We start from the raw sequence: 17359 nt of genomic DNA on the forward strand, positions 1-17359 counted from the left end.
GGCACAGAAAGAAGCCATTCAACCCATCGTGTCTGCGCAGGCTGAAAAAAGACTAGCTGACCATTCTAATCCCACCTTCCAGCATCTGTTCAATAGCCTTGCAGGTTACAGCGCTTCAGGTGCAGATCCAAGGACCTTGTAAATATAATTTTTATTATTTATATATATTATCCGATATGTCAACACTCCCATGGGAGCTCTCTGTGCATAAATTTGCTGGTTTTCCTATATCTCAACAGTGACCGTGCTTCAAAAGTATTTCATTAACTGTAAAGCACTTTGGGATGCCCTAACATCATAAAAGATGCAAGCCCCTCTTCACAAAGTATCTTGCTGAAGGAATGTTACAGTGTTTGCAAGCATTTTGGTCAGCAGTTTACAAAACTATTGGTTCCTCATCATGAACACACAGATTTATTACATTTTTTCCTGTCGGTGAGCAGCTCATTTGCTGTTTCTGAAGTAGGAACCAGGCTATTGATAGGTTCCCGATAGCTGAGGTTCACAAAATCCTCTGTCCTAACCAAGAAAGAAAGACCTGCACTAATATAGTGGCTAAGGGTATTCCGAAGCACTTTACAACCAATGAAGAATTCTTTGAAGTGTTGTCACTGTTGTAATGTACTTAGCAGTCAATTTGTACACAGCAAACTCCCAGAAATAGAAGTCTGACAATCACCAAATAATCTACTGTAACCATAAAGTTCCTTATTTTTTTAAATGAAGGAGAAAATAATCTTGGGGACCACCAATGGCAATTGGAAGCCAATAGCTTTTTAATATGCAGAAAGGTCGAAGAAACAAAGGAGGCTTCAACTCAGCAAACCTCTTCATGGCTGGTTTGAGTGCAGCATTGCTTTGCTTGGGAGCAGTACAAGCCAATTCAAAATGAAGCATATTGGGCCTAATTAGCTTTTCCGTTTCCTCAAAATGTTATGAGTTTTGGATATGATCTGGGTCAACAATGCAAAGAGAAAAAGATATAAATAACGGGAAGCTTTGGCTGAAGTGTCATAAATTCGCTTTTCATAATCTTACATCCTGGCGCTCCCCAACATAGAGAACCATTATTTCAACGTCTATTCTAAAACATTCAATGGCCTGTGTTTTTTGTTTGCCATTAAAATATCTTTCACCTCTGCAATGCTTTGGCAGAAACTGAAATGAATGAATGTTCACCGACCTGAAACATTGGCTGGGATTTTCCTGTCCTTGCCGTGGTGGGGCCTGTCGCCGGGGGGGATGGGGCAGGCCAGACCTTGCCTTGGTGGGGCCCATTGCCGGGGGGGTGGGGGGGGGGGGGGGGGGGGGGGGGGGGTGGATGGGGCAGGCCAGACCTTGCCGGGGGGGGGCCCATTGCCGGGGGGGATGGGGCAGGCCAGACCTTGCCGTGGTGGGGCCCATTGCCGGGGGGGGGCGGGATGGGGCAGGCCAGACCTTGCTGTGGTGGGGCCCATTGCCGGGGGGGGGATGGGGCAGGCCAGACCTTGCCGTGGTGGGGCCCATTGCCGGGGGGGGGATGGGGCAGGCCAGCCAAAGGCCCATTGAATTTCAGTGGGACCGGATGATCCCGGCGGTGGGCAGGGCCTGAAAATCCCACCCATCAACTCTGTTTCTCTCTCCACAGATGTTGTCAGACCTGCTGAGTCTTTCCAGCACCTTCTGTTTTTACTGTAGATTTCCAGCATCCGCAGTGTTTTACTTTTGCATTAAAATCAACTCACTGGGGCAGGAATTAAGCAGATCATTGCCTTCTTGAGTCAAAATTTAAAGCGTACATGAGAATTATTTGTGTTTGTAAATACTTGATGCCACAAAGCACATCAATAGACGCCTTTACGTCGATCGTACACTACATCACTTTCACAGTTAATAACAGTGCAGCCCTTCTGGCATTTCACCTTCTCAGGCAGAGAAAAAAAAACAAAGTGTGCCAAACACATTTTTTCCCTTGGCTTTAAAGAAAATGAAGTGAGGATAAGTTTTCTGAAATCAAAGCAGCCAGGGAATGGCTCACACTGCAACAGATCGAGTGTCTGTCTAAGTGCGAACTGTTCCCCGGTGTCTCTCATGACAGCATTTATGGTGCAGGCTGTATCTGAATGTTCCAGGAACTAAATCTTCCCATAAAATCTCCAGCCCGATGACAACACCTTTTCTTTTTAAGACGCATTCCCAAATAAGGATTCTGATTGGCCAGCAGAAGTAATAACTCTCACGATACAATATACATTACAGATCCATTTTCAGAAAAGGTTACTTTTTGCTTCAAGGCTCTGTCTGTCCGTTCAAGTGGATGTAAAAGTAGCACTATTGGAGGAGTAAGAATGAGCTTCAAATTTGATGACCTGATTAACGTTCCACTCTGCACCAACAGTGAATACAGTTAAACTATTGGTTATCCATCTTAACGCTGTTTGTGGAATTTTCCTGTGCACAACTGGGCTACATTTACCTGACACTTCCAAAGTAATTCATTAGACCTGAGGTGCCTTGTCACATCCCGAGAATGTGATAATGTTTCTTTTTGCAAAGGCAAGTTCTTTGTTTCTTTAATTCAGTTCCAGCATGACCTTCTCCAACTCACTGGGTAGATGCCTGTCGTTCAAGTTTGTGTAAGTGTGATTTTTCAGACCTTATAGCTCTCTAAAGAAACTTGTTTTTTTCTCTTTATAAAATTAAGATTGAGCACTTAGTGAAATAGAAACAGGATAGCTTCCCTCCTCTTCCAGGCTCAATTGGTAAATGCATTTCCTTTTGTGGTATTTTGCCATACAGACAAGCAAGGTGCCAAATTCAATTACTGGGCAGTGCATGTGGAATTGACTGATCCCAGCCAGAGGATTGACAAGAGTCATGTTATTAGTCCCAGTGTCCTGATCTAGAGGGCAAAAAAATAACCTGGGTTCTTAATCATCTTCATTGACTCCAACTGTGAAAGTGAGTATGTGGCCATCAATTGAGAAAATGATTGCTCTCAGCTGAAATGTTTCCCAGAGAAGAAGCCTGTTAATGTTCCCTATCTAGAATGAAAAATGGGCACTTGGGCAAACTACTACAGATTGTCCCAAGCCCATAGAACTGCATCGTCAAAGTGTGTCTTCAGGAGGGGAAAGGAAATGTGAATTGTTCCACTCTTAGCTATCTGATTAACACTGATCTCTCCTGCTCCAGAACAGTTACCTTCAGAGTTAGAGAATAGACTCATGGAATGATACTGGAGGCCATTTGACTCATTGTGCTTCTGCTGGTTTTTTGAAGGAGCTATCTCCTCTGCTCCTCCCCTATAGCCCTGCAAATCTTTCCTTTTCAGCTATATATCCAATTTCCTTCTGTAAGTTAGTATTGACTTTTTTCCACCACTCTTGCAGGCAGTGCATTCCAAAGATTTGGTATTTGATCTTCCATAGAGACCAGCTCAGTTTCCACATGTATGACAGTGACACTCACTCCCGCCTCTCCATTAACTCTCTCCATTCCATTTTTAGTTGCACACCATCCAGCCCTAACTTCCACCAACTAAAGATTGGGAAGATAGTAGCGCTCAGTCATAGACGTTGTATACCTACATGATCATGGAAGAGGAAGGATGTACTAAGGGTGGGGATGAATGGAAGATTTGTGACATATCTGCCAGGGATTAATAATAGTAGTGACACTGAATAACAGAGAACCAGATGAGAGCATTTCATTGTTAAGTTGGGAACTGATGCCCCCTTCTGCTACTATGGAGTCCACTGAGTGACACTCCTCTCAATGCTCCACTCCTGTTTCTTCTGTCTTTAAAGCAGGTTGGACCACCTGCAAGGAATTTCCATGTCCAGGCCTTTGTTTAATACATTGTTCTTGGGATATGGATGACAAGGTCTCACTTATTGTCCATTCAAATTTGCACTGACTGTCCTGCGCTAATGGTGTCAGGTTTCCTTTACTGAGGCACATTAGCAAACCAGTTGGATGACATTGTAGTACAGGGCATAGCAAGTTAGGGCTATGCGGAATATCTGCTATGCACATGCTGCAGAGCATTGCCCAACCATCTTGCTGCCACTCACCTCACTAACAAAGCAACAAGACTTTAATTGTTTCAATGGCTACCTAGGTACATGGCTTATTGTAACAGTTACTGCTGTTCTTAAAATGCTTTCATCATGAAGAGACACGGTGGTTGGCCAGGAGAAGTCGGTGAAAATTCAGGACGATACCTTTTATTGCCCTTGATGGTTTTGATTCAGTTGGTCAAGAGATGGGTTTTATCACTAAGAGATTCATTATTTTCATTTTCTTATTCTCTTTTCTAATCTCTTTTTCATTGTCTCCTTCATTATTCTTTACATTTCTTCTAAGCTCATTCCGTCAGCCTCATAATTTTTCCAGATTTGATCTAATCACTCTGTTCATCCATAAAAACTCTAGCCTTTGATCCATTTCCTTTTCCCTTGACTTTTCTTTTCCCTTTTCTGTTCTTACACTGAACCGAATTATTGTGTTTACTGCTTACAAATATTCCCTTACTTTTTGGTTAACTACATAATCTATTTCATTACCCAGAAAGGGGTCAAGTGGTGCTTCTCTCCTTGTTGAAACAACAATGGGTTAGCATAAAACACTCTTGAACAAAACACAAAAAATCTCTCTCATCATGGTAGTTCCCTATCCAAGTGCATATCTGAAAAATGAAAATCTCCTATAACAATGACTCCAGTTTCAGTAGACATCTCTCTAATTTGTCAACAAGTTTCATTTTCAATTTCCTTTCTAACATTCAGTGGTCTATTATAGATTACTAGTATTGTAACTGATCCCATAGTATTCGCCAAGCCAATTCAAAAGGTTTTTGTTCGGTAAAGGTTTCTATTTAAATCTCTGTAGCTTACTGCTGTGATATTAAGGAAGATTTTACCAGATCTTCCATTGCCAAAAGCACACTGCACCTGTTCAGTTCTGGAGTCATCCAATTTTTCTGCTTGGGCCATTTAAATGGCTTGTGGGGGGCAGCCACAGCACAGACCTACATCTTGGCATGGCCTGAAAATGAGGTAGGGCCTGGAAATTCATGGGCAATTTGAAATGTCCTTAGTTGCCTATTTGGTCTTGATAATCAGCAGCCAGGAAGCGACTGCTGCTATGGTTCAGTTGACAGTGCTTTCACCATGTTTTAAATGCAAGCTCTTTTTTTTCATGACTCCAAACTAGAAACTCCTCTTGTGCCCTCATTTCTGCTGCTGCATAGCAATGGCTGTCTATATTACTGTGGGGTCTTTACAACTGGGGCAGGGGAAGTGAATGAAAACGTATTTGGAGCAGAGGATGTCATCCTGCTGGTCCCGCCTCCTTTTCTGGGTGGAAATTCCACAGGTTTCCGCCCGAGGCACAACAAGAATACCCTTGTAATGCTCTTTGAGGCACAAACACAGCATTACCAGGTCCTGACTCAACAATCAGCATCTGCTTGTCTTCCCAACCCAGATGCATAGCTGATACCCAAACATTAATCTGGCTGCTCCTGTGTTAGCTTCTTAACCTGCTTCCTACTGCTAAAAGTCAATTTGCAAAACATGAATCCTTTGTGCCCATTCCATTGGTTAAACTTTCAGTTCATCTTGTCTTCTTTCTCTACGGCTTTTGCATGTACTTCATTGCATTCCTAAGCTTGGAACCTGGGAAGCATTTGGTACTAGAAATAATTATCCACTCCTCTCAACTATCCAATATCCCACTAGCCCTGCATTCTTGCACCCAACCCTTTCCATTTAGACAATCACAGTGTCACTTAAGCATAGTACTTGGTGCTTGATACTTGACTGACTCATTGACCAAAATGGGCAGGACTGTGCTATGGGAGCCTAGCACAGTAAGATGAAAGAAAATCTGCATTTGTAAAGAACAGAAGTTGGAAAAGTTCCCTACATTCTCTCTATATGATGATATACCAAGTGTCAACTGAAGTGAAATAAAGAAGTTTCTCAAAACAACTCATGAAGTTTTATCACATTTTCTTGTTTACCCTTGATGGGCCAAAACTATTTTCCTCACCTGCTGCCCAGGTCAGGCCCACAGGTGAGACTTCATGTGTGTGCTCTAATCATCTCCATTGTTGCTCTGGTGGTATTTCTTACTGTTGAATGACCCACTCCTGAAAGTAGGAGCTCCAGTGCTTGATTGGTGAATGGGGAGATTCTTACTCAATCACTTTCTAACTGACACATTTAAGAGCTGCTACCCTCTTGAGTTCAATGCACGCCCAAATATATCATCATCACATCGTCACAAGAGGTCAACTGATCAGAATGCAGACACATTGCATACCAAGGCATGACAATCCCAACCGCCCTGCAACAAGGATCACATTATCATAGTGAGCAATGTTTTATTATGTTTTTCAACAGCCTTTCCTGAGTAGATTCTTTTTTTCTGAAAATTGTTCAAATTCTTTCCTGACATTTTGAAATGACTAACTTGTGCAGTTTCTACCCTTGCTTTGCACAGTATTTTTTAACAATGTTTACAAAATCTCCTGACATCTTACCACTTTTGCAACATTATAACAATGACTAGACTTCAAAAGAAAACACCTTTGTAAGGTGCTTTGAGACACCCGGTGGTTGTGAAAGGCGCTATATAAATGCAAGTCTTTTGTGTTTCTTTTCTGTCAGTTGCTGAATTCTCCCAAATGTTTTCATCGGTGAACAGTTCGTGGCCAGCTGAATTTAATAAAATATTAAACAGCCTGAAGTAGCAGAGGGATAATACTGGCAATGCAACTTATTCAATGAAGAAGTCTTGAAATGCATTGATGTCAATTGTTTTCTTCAAGTTCTAGGAAGAACAAAGGTGGTCAAGTATTGTAAGGGACACGATGGAAATAGACTCCATGAAAAGGAAGTAGTCAGGCTTGAATAGTAGGATTGTAAGAATAACAGAACAAAAACTCTTGCATCTGTATAGCATCTTCCACATCCCCAGGGCATTCCAAAGGGCTTTACAGCAAATTAATGCTTTTCTGAAGTGCAGTCATTGTTGCAATGTAGGAAATGTAACGGTCAATTTGTGCGCAACCAGGTCCCACAAACAGCAATGGGATAAATGGCCAGATAATCTGTTCTTTTAGTGGTATTGGCTGAGGACTAAATAATTGGCCAGGACACCTAGGGTAACCCCTCAGCTCTTCTTCAAAATAGTGCCATGGGATTTTTAACAGACACCTGAGAGAGCAGACAGGACCTCAGTTTAAATATGTCATCTGAAACACCGCTCCTCTGACAGTGCAGTACTCCTTCAGTCCTGTCTGGGTAGTGTCAGTCTGGATTTATATGCTCATATCTTTGGGGTGGAACTTGAGGCCAAAACTCTCTCATCCAGAGGCAAGAGTGCTACTCACTTAGCCTGGAGTTACCTAGGGGTTGTAGAATCTTGACTCAAGAGATTAAGTTTAAAGGTGTAAGCCTAGAGATGACTGTTGTTCATATCAGCAGGTGAATAGGACATCCTTTACCACAAACAGGTTAATGTCTTAGATAAAATAGCAGATAGAGGAGTATCACATGAATGCAAAAACAACTTGCATTTGTACGGCACTTTCCATATAATAAAACATTCCAGGTGCTTCACGGAAGAATAATCAGCCACAAATTGACACCAAGCAAAAGGGAGATGCCAAGAGGGTTGAGTAGAAGTTTGGCCAAAGAGGTAGGTTTTAAGGAAGAGCTTAAAAGGAGGGGAAGTAGAGATGGAAAGATGGAATGATTTAGGATGGATATTTCAGAGCTTATGGTTGGATTGTTGAACTAGGCACAGTCTCAAATGGTGTGGTAAAGGGAGTGGGGGCTATACAACAGGCAGAATGCAGAGCTTGTAGAGGAGGGGTTGCAAAGATAGGGAGGGAAGAGGCAACAAAGAATTTGAACACAGTGATGAGAATTTTGAATTGGAGATGTTGTAGACTGAGAGCCAGCAGATGGGTGAGGGGGGCTTGGGTAGAGTTACAATACACTCAGCAGAACACTGGGTGATTAGAAGGATGTAGGATCGAAGGGCATGGGATTGGTCAATTCTGAAGAAAGCAAAATACTTGGATGAGGGATTCGGCAACAGATATTGAAGCTGAAATGCAAGAGGACACACCTTATTTCAGTTTGTTTATATAAACTGGCTCATTCTCAGCTACTGAGCACATAAGCAGCCATATATTCAAATATGCCATTAAATAAAGTCCTTTGGAGTTTCGTGAAGGGCATGAGTTGTTAAAAAAATAGTCTCCTCTAAATGAGAACTGTTTTCATTTTATATCTGACCTCAATACGTTCCTGACTCATGGGACAGGTGGTGAGAAGGATGTGAGACTGGGATGGGGTCAGGTTTTAGCGATCTTTGTACTAGTTTCCATTCCCTATGGGATTAAGTAATCTAATAATCTGCAATCAGTTGTAAATCCTTTGACACTGGAGTGTAAACAGATGGCACTTCCCCTTTTTTTTTCATTTTTCCTCTTCTAAATCAGTACATAAATACTAATTCCTGACATCCATATTAAATTTTCTCCTCACACTCCCTTGACCTGTACTTTGTTTTGCTGCCTTGGCATTTCTAAGTGCAGCATATCAGTTTTGCTTCCTCACGTTTGGGAATGATGGGTAGTAAAGGAATAGCTGATCTAGGGGAGACGCTGGCGTAGTGGTAATAATAATTACCACTAATGCAGAAGCCAGCCAATGCTCGGGGGACATGGGTTTGAATCCCACCCATGACAGCTGGAGGAATTTAAAATTGAACTAATAAATCTGAAGGATAAAGCTAGTCTCAACGATGGTGACTATGATAAGCAATGTCAACTGTTGTAAAAACCCATCTGGTTCACTCATGCCCTTTAAGGAAGGAAATCTGCCATCCTTACCTGTTCTGGCCTACATGTGACCCTCCCCCAGATCCACAGTAACACGGTTGATTATTAAATGTCTGAAATAGCTGAGGAAGCTGCTCAGTTCAAGGGCAAGTAGGGGTGAGCAACAAATGCTGGCCCTGCCAGTGGTGCCCACATCCCATGAAAGACTAAAGAAAAAAACCTGGTGGCTGAAGCATCATGACTGTACAGCTTCCCTACTCCTAATCCCCTTCTTCCTACTGGCGTGTAATCTCCTGGAACAGCTGAAAGATCTGGTGCCAATAAGGGGGGGAAAAATTGAAAATTCCTCCCTGGACCCCTCAGATGATTGAAATTGTAACAGAAAAATTAGATTGTCCTAATGTTTTCTATATAAAAAAAAAATCCTTACTTTCTATATGGCACAATCTCTGTCATGAACCCAGCACCCTCTTGGAGCCATAAAAAGACCTACAGCACCAGTTCTCTAACTAATTAACTATCTGGTATAAACACAGCCATCATCCATCAGCTTTTTAAACTGACGGCAGATTTTCAATTGATTTGTCAAGTTTCTCGGCACTTCAAAAGGAACATCAGCTTTTTCTCTCGGGGACTGGAGGCTGTCAATATATATAAGCCAATCAGATCAGTTACCAGGTGCAAGCGGAGGCTTCGAGGACCCGTCAAATGCTGGACTTGGAATGGAAGGCATGCAGAACCAATTTATCTTCCACCTGTACAAACTTGGAGTAGAACAGACAGAAAGAAATGCTTGCATTTATGCTTTTCAGAACCACAAGACCTAAGTGCTCCACAGCGAATTAACTACTTTTTAAGTGTTGTCTCTAGGAAACGTGGCAGCCAATTTGCACACAGTAAACTCCTACAAACAGCCAGAAGATTTGTTTTAGCCATGTTAATTTTCTTTATTTGTTCATGGAATGTGGGCATCACTGACTAGGCCAGTATTTATTGTCCAGACATAGACCTGTCCAGCCATACCCTTGCCACACCCCTTCCTCCCCTGGACACCCTCCCCTCTCCGCACCCCTTCCCCACCCCCTCCCCAGGCCTCCTTCCCTCTGCACCTATTCTCTTGCACCTACCTCCCCAGTTCCCATCTTCTCTCCCATTACCCCCTCCTCCCCCCTCCTAACCTCCCTGCCAACACCTTCAATCCCCTCCCAATCTCATCCATCCTGACATATTCATTTCCCTCCTCGCCACCTCACCCCCCTGACATGTCTTCATCTACCAGCCAGTCCTAGCCCTTCCTCTCCCACCGCCCCCCACCACACACACCCCACCCCCCACCCCGACCATCATCCATTGTGAGCATCAACGGTGACTTTCCAACTCCCGTCAGCTGCTTTGCAGCAGAGCCACGTCCATGAGAATTCACCCAGCATGCCATGGACGTAGCTCCACTGTGACATTGCTGTTGGGCTCCAGCATCTTCGGCTCCTAGTGTGTCTGCGATGTGAGCAAAGCCTTGGTGGGTAAGTCCCGACTTCTGCACGTCACAGTTGTTGAGGCATGTTCCACACCGGCGTGTTTTCCCACCAATGTGAGTGGACAATCCAGCGGAGAGTGGGGCGGGGGTCAATTCCAGCCGGCAGGCCTAACAATGATATGCTGATGCATTACAATGAGGTTCCCAATGTCCAATGACGGAGAACATGGCCCACTGTTGGCGGGCTGAGCGGACGATTGCAAACTGTTTTCACACTGTCGTGAAGCTGATTGGCTCATGCCACTGAACACACCTGATGCTGGTGGGTATGGAAAATCCCGGCCCCCATGTAGGCCAGACCAGGAAACGATGGTAATGGTTTCATTGTCATCATTAGATTTTTAATTCCAGATTTTTATTGAATTCAAGTTTCACCATTGTTGTAGTGTAGCCTTGTCACCTACTTGAAATAGTTGATCTGCAGAGAACTTTCTAAGTGGAAACATTAGGTTTGTTTACAATGCAGCCAGCAGCAACTACACGTGTGCTTTCAACTCCATCTCTATCTCTACACTGAATGGGGAGGTAGCCCGCGCTGTTAACACATTGGTTTACACAGATCATGTGATCTTACATCACAGGACTACTCTTAAAGGTACAGTCCAACACTTAACAAAACCATAATTACTACAGCCATCTGCCATGGTAGGATTCAAATCCAGGTGCCCAGAGCATTATCCTGGGTCTTTGGAATACTAGTCCAGTGATAATACCACTATGCCACTGTATCCCCTTTTGAGGTGGGGGAGGGGTGTGGTTGCTGGGATGGGGGGAGGGACACTGGATAAAACTCCCCTACTCTTCGAAATTGAGACATGGGATCTTTTACCTCCACCTGAGAGAGCAAACAGGGCCTTGGCTTAATGTCTCTACTGAAAAATGGCACCTTCAAAAGTACAGCAATACTGCACTGGAGTGTCAGTGTAACTTATGGTCTCAAAACTCTGGAGTGGGACCTGAATCCAATAGGTTCAAGCTCGGAGATGAGAATACTACCAACTGAGCCACAATTAGCTTTGACAGTTTTTAGGATAAGTTGATTTTTTTCAAGTCATGATTAGAATAATTAATACCCACATGGAAATTTGGGGAATGATATTCCTAATGGATGAAACTATAATAGACTGCAAACTTCAAACTAGAGGCAACCAGTCAGATTCATCTAATAATAACATACAGCTCTCCATGCCCATTCCTGCAAACTACATTTTTGTGCATGCTATTTGCTTAAATGATTATGCCAGAAACAATTATTATTTCCTGTACAAGAAAGCGATTGGATCAAACAAGTAATATATATGCTAGAAATTAATTACATTAATTACAACTGATCAAGACTTGATGCATTCTTATGACATTTCTCAAATCATTATTTTAATTGAGTCAAATGCAGTTCTCGAACCTGTGACATGTCAGGAATAGACGTGCAACGTGGATTTTTGCCTGGTTTGGCCAATTTGTGACCAGGGACCACTCTCGTCATCCAATTAAGGATGGCAGGTGGGGGTCTCAAAACTGGAGGGCCAATAGGAAGCCCTCCAGGGTGGAAGAAGCTGCAGCTTGCCATTGCAGGTAAGGGAGAGAGGGGGTGCCTCCATCCTCTCAGCAATGTTACAAAAATGTGAAGTTAAAAAAATGTCCACAGCTGCCATGTCACCATTGCACTTGAGAAGGTAGGTGGTGGTGAGCTGCTTTCTTCAATACAACTGAGTGTCTTGATAGGTCATTTGAGGGGGCAATTAAGAGTCAGCCATGTTGCTCTGAGTCTGGAGTCGCATTTGGCACAGACAGGGTAAGGACCACTCTGTCCCTAAATTACATTAGTTAACCTTATGGATTTTTATGACACTCATGGCCACCATTACTGATAATAGCTTTGTATTCCAGGCTTAATTGAATTTAAGTGCTGTGCTGGCAAATTGAACTAATGTTTCCAGATAGATCATTTATCTGGGCCAATGGATTACTAGTCCAGTATCATAACTACTTTCCCACACTACCCCTAAACTAAAGCCAATGGTTCTCTTCTAAAAAGCAATGGAAAGGTAAAGTCAATGTGAAAATTTATTCACAATTTAAGCCTTGGCATGAGTGTGATTATTCAGGCTACACCGTGGGAGCTCCAGCAATGTGGCTGGCGTTAGAGTTTACAGAATTTTGTACCACTTATGGCTTCTGATTGTACTTGATAACTGGAAGTGGTCTTTGGGTTTGTGGAAGTCATACAAATTTCTGTCCCCTTGCTGTACAAATATTTTTTTATTGCATGTATGTGTGATATGATCTCAGGGGACAGCAGCTGCACTTGGCTCCTCAAGTAAACAATCTTAAACTAATTCCAGCTGCGCTTCCATTAGTTTTCCCTCCATATTTCACAGAACAGTCTGTTTCCATGGAGACCGACATCATACACACAGAACTGGCCAATTTTTAAAAAAAAATCTCGAACGGTTCCATCTACGAAAAAAATGTTTTCTACATTTTTACCATTTCATAAATCTTGTAATTTTTGAAAATGCTAACTTTGGAAGCAAACTCAGACCAGATCCATTATTATTGTTAATGTTATTATTAGAAATGACAATCCCCCACTTTAGCTTAAACACTGACTCTCGCTTATCAAAATGAGTATAACGACCAGTGTCAAATGTTATTCCGAATATTTTCCTTTGATTGAAGGTCTTGTGTTAAACGTCTTACAGCTAGTTGGTCAAGGAGGAGACCAGAAGTCAATCCTTACTTAGTTCTAAATTTATTCACAAAGTGAGATATTACAAATGTATTGCTCCTAACCCATCGCAAGTGCTAGCAAGTGTCTCTTTTTACTCTATTGAGCAAATCAAATAAACAAATTAACTAAAGAACAACCTCTTAAAGGGGTACTATAACAAAAAACAAAAACTTCAACAGAAACTTATCAAATTAAATTAAAATATCTTACCAGGGCTGATGATGCACTCCAGCCCTTGCAATGCCAGCCAGTCACAGAAGGCCTCAAGAGTACTGGCAGACATGATGTGCTCTCTCTCCAAGGGCACCCGGGCTTGGACACAACCTCGAAGAGAGGCAGGCAGTTGGGTCCAGTAGCCCCCTCAACTGCCCGCTGCCTGGACCTGTTTATGGCCACCTTGGCCAGGCCCAGGAGCAGACTAACAAGGAGGTTCTCCGGTCTGACCCCTCTTCCCCGTCACCGGGTGGCTATAGATCAGGAGCATGGGTCTGAAGTACAGACAAAAGCTGAGCAGCAGCACCCCCTAAATAACGAGAAAGGTGTTACAACCTCACACGCCCCACGCAAACATGGAAGACAGACTTCTCAAGGGCCACAGAAATTACAGGCAGCTTGGGAACCCGTGAACCGACTCAAGCGACGATTACACAGGAATGCTGCACCCTGCACCTTCCATGCCAAACCACGGATGGAGAAAGTGAGGACTCCTGCTTAGAGAGACCTCCACCAGGGGCCCTCACTACCTCCCGACAGCAGGACCAAGCATCATGGCATGTCCGGGTGGCTGACAAGGGCGAGGAAGTGGAGGGTGTGCAGCAGCAGCCCATTCTGGAAACCCTTCCATGCAGAGTGGAATGGAAGTGTCTCTTTATACCTCTCTTGGGTACATGCCCCCTGTGAAAGGGGCAATATTAACCACTGCAACTAAAACAAAAACGTTAATGGAAACTTATCAACTTAAATTAAAATATGATTTCTGGGGGAGAGGATGCCCCCATTGCAGAAGGAGTGTCTCTTTATACTCTTTAGCAGAACAATAAGAATAATGGGCGAATGATCACATGACCAACACCTTAAAGGGGGAGCGTCTCTTTATATTGTTTTGAGTACACCAATGTAAGTGCCTCTTCATAACCTTTTTGAGTAACTAAAACCAAATAAACAAATTAACTAATTAACAGCCCCTTAAAGGGACACTGTAACTAAAACAAAACTACAAAGGAAAATGATCAAATTAAAATAATGGGGAGGATTTTCCCCTCGTCGGGCAGGCTTGGCGGGGAAGGGCAGTGGTGGTCGGCTAGGGGCGGGACCGTGATTTCACGCTGGTGGACAAATTAAGGGCCGCCCAGCCTGAGTTGGGCATGGCAGCTCTCAGAACTGCCTGTGCGGTGTTGGGGGGGAGGGCAAGCGTGAACTTCTGCCTCGGGGAGATGAACTCTTTCAAATTTTAAAAAATAAAGAACTTTAAGGTGTAAAAAAAAATGTCCCCTCCTATGACTCTGTCACATGAGCAGGGACATGTTAGAAATTGGGACAAAATTATGATTATTTTTTGAATGACGGATCGAAACCTTATCCCACCCATGGATGAGGTTTTGCCTTTTTGCCTGCCTGTCAGCCATAAGGTTGGTCGGGCAGCGAAAAATTTTAGTCAATTGCATTGTTAATGGGCCTTAATAGGCCTTTTAATTGTCGGCGGGTGCGCTACTGATTCCCGCGTGTGCCCACCAACCGAAATATCACGGGAGTGCGCGATGACTTCGGGACGCTTGCCCGACATCATCACGCGTCATTTTACGCTCGGGCGGATAGGGCCCGCCCGCTCAGTGAAAAATCCTGGCCAACATTCCCAAGGCTGATGATGTACTCCAGCCCCTACAGTGCCCACTGGCTGTGGAAGGCCTCAAGTGTATCGGGGTGCATTGAATGCTCCTTGTCCAAGGAGACTTGGGTGCAGACATAACCATGGAAGAGAGGCAGGCAGTCGCGTTGAATGACCCCCCCTCAACCGCCCGTTGACCGGGACTGTTAATGACCATCTTGGCCAGGCCCAGAAGCAAACTAACAAGGAGGTTCTCTTCCCTGCCCAACCTCTTCGCATCAGGTGGCTAAACGTCAGGAGCGTGGCTCTCAAGTGCAAACAAAACTTGAGGGGCAGTCCCTTCAAATAGTGGAACAGGACTATAATCTCACAATATCCTACATAGACATGGCACACAGACTCCACAAGGCTGCAGAAGGTCCAGGCCGCCTGGGAGTCTGTGAACTATCTTAACCTTCTGTTGCACGGAACTGCTGTGTGCAACACCATGCCAAGTCCCCGAATGTAAAGTGGAGGATTCCCACATGGAGAGCTTCCCACTGGGGGCCCCGCTGTCTCTGGATGGCAGGGCGTAACCCCACTGTGTGTCTGGACCGCCAACAGGAGCGAGGAAGTGAAGGGTGTGCGGTAGCAACCCATAGAGGAAAGCCTTCCGTGCAGAGTAAAATGGCATGAAGGGGGTTTCCGGGAGACAGCGCAACTTGTGGCGCCGATCTTCCCGAGGGAGGTTTCGGGGCCCGGGGCCAATGTGAAACTCCGGCCTAGCGGCAGTCAGTTCGGAAGGGAATGAGTGTCCCTTTATATGCTCTTTCAAGAGAACTAATGATCAATAAAATAAACTAATAAAAGGGGTAATGGCTCCTGATGGGAAATAAAACTCTAAAAGGAAACTTAACTAATTAAATTAAAATGTTGTTCCCGGGGCTGACGATGCATTCCAGCGCCCACGGTGCCCACCGGTCACGGAAGCCTCGAGCGTACCAGTGGACACCGCGTGACCGCTCTCTAGGGTCACTGGTCAGCGAACATAGCCATGGAAGAGGGGCAGACAGGTGGGGCTAGAAGACCCCTTGACCACCTGCTGCCTGGACCTGTTAATGACCACTTTGGCCAGGCCGAGGAGCAGGCTGACCAGGAGGTCCTCCCCGCTCTTTGTCCCTCTCCGCACCAAATGAGCATAGATCAGGAGCACGGGCTGAAGTGCAATAAAAATTTGAGGAGCAGCCCCCCCCCCCGCACCAAATAGCCAAAAAGGGGCAGCAACCTCTGGCGATCTACATACACCTGGAACGTGGACTCCTCAAGGCCACAGAAAACACAGGCGGCCTGGGAGTCCGTCAAGCACCTTAATCTCCTACTGCACGGAGCTGCCACATGCAACACCCTCCACGCCAGGCTCCCCAGCGGAAAAGGAAAGTCCTCCCACGTAGATGGTCCTCCACTGGGGACCCTCGCCACCGCCGGACGGCAGGGCAGAATGACAGAGCTGTGTCCAGGCAGGTGACGAGGCCAAGGAAGTGGAGGGTGTGCAGCAGCAGCCAGTGCGGGAAATCCTTCCTCGGCACGGAGGGAATTTCTCCGAGGCGGCTCAAACTGTGGGGCCGCGGCTCACGAGGGAGGTGTCAGGATGTGGGGCCAATGTGAAGTTCCAGTCAAACAAGGGGGGGGGGGGTCAGTTCAGATGGGAGTGAGTGTTTCTTTACGCTTTTGAGCAGAACCAATTAAACTAAATGAAAGGAAACGAGGGATAAGTTAAAAGAGCAGCCCCTTAATGGGATACTGCGCAAAGGAAAACCAGCATTAAAGGAAACTAACAAACGTCAAGTTAAAATGTGATTAAGGGGATCAATAAAACACCCCAGTCCCCGTGGCTCCCACTGGGCATGAAAGACCTTGAGGATGCCGGCGGACACCGTGTGCTCCCTCTCCAGGGACACCCATCTACGAAAGTAGGCAGGGTAGAGGGGCAGACAGTCCAGCCAGACGACCCCCTCAGCCGCCCACTGATTGAACCTGTTGATGGACAACTTGGCCAGGCTCAGCAGCAGGTTCACGAGGAGATCTTCCTTCCACAGTTTCCAACCTGATAGTCTCCCAACCTCGGACGGCCCGCTTCTACCTCCTACCCAAAATCCACAAACAGGACTGTCCCGGCAGACTGATGGTTCCTGCCCCACGGAACTCATTTCTTGCTATCTTGACTCCCTTCTCTCTCCCCTTGTCCAGTCCCTTCCCACCTACATCCGTGATTCCTCTGATGCCCTACATCATATCAACATTTCCAGTTCCCTGGCCCCAACCGCCTCCTCTTCACCATGGATGTCCAATCCCTCTACACCTCCATCCCCCTCCAGGATGGTCTGATTGCTCTCCGCTTCTTCCTCGAACAGAGGCCCGAACAATCCCCATCCACCACTACTCTCCTCC

The sequence above is a fragment of the Carcharodon carcharias genome, chromosome 9 (assembly GCF_017639515.1).
Source record: "Carcharodon carcharias isolate sCarCar2 chromosome 9, sCarCar2.pri, whole genome shotgun sequence".
NCBI lineage: Eukaryota > Metazoa > Chordata > Chondrichthyes > Lamniformes > Lamnidae > Carcharodon > Carcharodon carcharias.